The following is a 4,188-nucleotide window of genomic DNA, read 5'->3' as shown; positions in this document are numbered from 1 at the left end:
TGCCTCATAGTTTGCTCTTTATTTTTTCCAAAAATCATTTCTAGGTACATAAGTATCTATTTAATCAGAGAAACATCAAAAAATTCCAAGATTCAACCACTAGCTAGGAACGGCCAAGCCCGCCTTTTGACCGCGTTTTGAAACGGGCATGAAAAATTAAAAAAAATTAAAAATTAGAAAACATTTGCATTGTGTCATTATATGTGACTAAGTTTCCAGGAAAAATAATAAACTTGCAATAAGGAAATTATTTTAAAAAAGTGTTCTCAGAAACGACCTATCATGTGTGGAGATCAATGGCTTTCAAGCCAAATGATCAATCTTATGGCCACATTCATGGCATAGTTTATTCAAATGATCTCATATCATGCACAAAGGTGTATATTGGAATGACAAACAATGTTGCCTAAGCAAGTTTTCTTTTTCTTTGAACAAAAAATTCATTTTCCATTTTTTCAACTGCCCAAAGTGAGTTTTTTTGTGAAGGACCTACAATATATTTGTTGCAAAATTGGACCAAATCAATTTTCTAAAATACTAGGTCATATTTAATGCACAATTGACCGAATGTTTGGGTGTCACAAGCTTTGATCCACCTCTCGTGAAAAAGATAAATTTCTGCCGATTCAGTTGGAAGCGGGTCAAATTTGAAGTGCAGCTGCCTCATAGTTTGCTCTTTATTTTTCCCAATAATAATTTCTAGGTACAAAAGTATCTATTTAATCATACAAACATCAAAAAAATTCCAAGATTCAACCACTAGCTAGGAACGGTCAAGCCCGCCGTTTTGACCTCATTTTGAAACGGGCATAAAAAATCAAAAAAATCAATAAATTGGAAAACATTCGCATTGTGTCATTATATGTGACCAAGTTTCCAGGAAAAATAATAAACTTGTAATACGGAAATTATTTTTAAAAAGTGTTCTCAGAAACGAGCTATCATGTGTGGAGATCACTGGCTTTCAAGCCAAATGATCAATCTTATGGCCACATTCATGGAATAGTTTGTTCAAATGATCTCATATCATGCACAAAGGTGCATATTGGAATGGAAAACAATGTTTCCTAAGGAAGTTTTCATTTTCTTTGGACAAAAATTTCATTTTCCATTTTTCGAGTGCCCAAAATGAGTTTTTGTGTGAAGGACCTACCATATATTTGTGGCAAAATTGGATCAAATCAATTTTCTAAAATACTAGGTCATATTTAATGCACAATTGACCAAACGTTTGGGTGTCACAAGCTTTGATCCACCTCTCGTGAAAAAGACAAATTTCTGCCGATTTAGGTGGAAGCGGGTTAAATTTGAACTGCAGCTGGCTCATAGTTTGCTCTTTATTTTTCCCAAAAATCTTTTCTAGGTACAAAAGTATCTATTTAATCAGAGAAACATCAAAAAAATTCCAAGATTCAACCACTAGCTAGGAATGGTCAAGCCCCCTGTTTTGACCGCATTTTGAAACCGGCATAAAGAATTCAAAAAAATTCAAAAAATTGGAAACCCTTCGCATTGTGTCATTATATCTGACCAAGTTTCCAGGAAAAATAATAAACTTGTAATATGGAAATTATTTTAAAAAAGGGTTCTCAGAAACGAGCTATCATGTGTGGAGATCAATGGTTTTCAAGCCAAATGATCAATCTTATGGCCACATTCATGGCATAGTTTGTTCAAATGACCTCATATCATGCAAAAGGGTGCATCTTGGAATGAAAAACAATGTTGCCTAAGGAAGTTTTCATTTTCTTTGGACGAAAATTTTATTTTCCATTTTTCGAGTTCCCAAAATGAGTTTTTTTGTGAAGGACCTACCATACATTTGTTGCAAAATTGGACCAAATCAATTTTTTAAAATACTAGGCCATATATAATGCACAATTGACCAAATGGTTGGGTGTCAAAAGTTTTGATCCACCTCTTGTGAAAAAGACAAATTTCCGCCGATTCAGTTAGAAGCGGGTCAAATTTGAAATGCAGCTGCCTTATAGTTTGCTCTTTATTTTCTACAAAAATCATTTATAGGTACATAAGTTTCTATTTGGTCAGAGAAACACCAAAAAATCCAAGATTCAACTACTAGCTAGAAACGGTCATACTTGCGGTTTCGACCGCATTTTGAAACGGGCATAAAAAATTCAAATAAAAATCAAAAAAATGGAAAACCTCCGCATTGTGTCATTATATGTGACCAAGTTTCCAGAAAAAATAATAAACTTGTAATACAGTAATTATTTTAAAAATTGTTCTCAGAAATGAGCTATCATGTGTAAAGATTCAAGGCTTTAAAGCCAAATGATCAATCTTATAGCCACATTCATAACATAGTTTGCTTAAATGACCTCATATCATGCAAATGGGTGCATCTTGGAATGGAAAACAATGTAACCTAAGGAAGTTTTCATTTTCTTTGGACAAAAAATTCATTTTCCATTTTTTAGAGTTCCCAAAGTGAGTTTTTTTGTGAAGGACCTACCATATATTTGTTGCAAAATTGGACCAAATTAATTTTCTAAAATATTAGGCCATATATAATGTACAATTGACCAAATGGTTGGGTGTCAAAAGTTTTGCTCCACCTCTCGTTAAAAAGACAAATTTCCGCCGATTTAGCTGCAAGCGGGTCAAATTTGAACTGCAGCTGCCTTATAGTTTGCTCTTCATTTTTTTCAAAAATCATTTATAATTACATAAGTACATATTTAATCAGAAATACATGGTTTGGAGGTGATACATCGAGGTTTGGACGGTGGCCGAGGGCCCCAACTCTAGAGCGCGTAAACTCGCATGCCCGCCGCGTGGTCACCGCGTGACCGTGGTGTTGCCATACGTTCTGGGTGGACTAGGAAAGTCTAGTGGTTGGGCACTCCCCAAGTAGGTGCTACGAATAAAAATATAACATCAGATTCTCATGAGAAGACCGAACTATGCTCAAGCATGAATTAGCAGCCAAGTGTTTGATTAGCGGTACGGGAAATGCACATGGCCAATGGGCGTGAGTTTTGGCTGAGGATGATCAGTTACTAAGAAGACTGTCTTCACAAATTTTTAGGGAAATCAAGAATATATAAATAACACTTCCTTCACAAAGTGCTACTTTGAACAGAATAGGAAATTGAATATTGTTCAATTATTTTTGAACTAGGCAAGCAAGGTTTTGACATATTTGAAGAAGATATGATCCAAACAATTTATGAGAATTTTTTGCGAATTTTTGGAATAACAGAAATATAGGTTGCTTCACAACCAAGGGCAAAAATTGACACATGGACATGACACATAGGCAAAACTGATGAGATGGCGCCTAGTCATCGCAACGCACCACAATTTACAAGGCTATGACCATCTATATTGGTCGTTAACAACTAGAAATAAGGCAGCGGACCAGTGTTGTTTGCTTTATGACCATTTCGTGTAAGGAAATTACGACCTTTCTGAATAAAATGGTCGCAATGGTTTAGGGTTTGGAGCCCCTCGAATAGCTTTTGACCAATTGATCTCGAATGGTCATAGATCTATGACCAATTCTTCCAGGGTCACTGACAGAAGGTCACTAGTTAACATATTTCTTGTAGCGTGAAGCCATGGATTTCTTCAATACTTTGACACTAGGCAACCTCTCGACCCCTCGGCGATCCTCGACCCTCGACCCTAGCTAGTTCAGGACCCTCGACCGCTCGGCGATCCACAACCCTCTCTACCCTAGTTCTCGACACTCGACCCCCTCATGTCACGTTTGTCTAGTGTCAAAGGATTGAAAAAAACCATGTCTTCATCAATAGGCGAAAGTAACAGATGCATGATGGTACGAAGCTCTCCAAAGTTATTCTGGAATGGAATTCCAGATAGGATAATTCGCTTTTTGGTACAAAGTACGACAAGAGCCTTCCGAATATCGCTATTTGGAAGGCCTTTGCTGAAATTTGTACCAAAAGGCAGATTATCCTATCCGGGACTCCGTTCCAAAATAACTTTCGAGAACTTGGTACCATCATGCCCCGGTTACTTCTGGCTAATGATGAGGCCATGGATTTCTTAAATACTTTGACACTAGGCAACCTCTCGACCCCTCGGCGATCCTCGACCCCTCGACGACCCTCGACCCTCGAACTCTACTCGGCCCCTCGACGACCCTCGACCCTCGAACACTACTCGGCCCCTCGACGACCCTCGAACCCTTGAACCATC

Source organism: Triticum dicoccoides, chromosome 7B, assembly GCF_002162155.2.
Source record: "Triticum dicoccoides isolate Atlit2015 ecotype Zavitan chromosome 7B, WEW_v2.0, whole genome shotgun sequence".
In the NCBI taxonomy this organism is placed as follows: Eukaryota; Viridiplantae; Streptophyta; class Magnoliopsida; order Poales; family Poaceae; genus Triticum; species Triticum dicoccoides.
Note: the sequence above shows the minus strand (reverse complement) of the source record.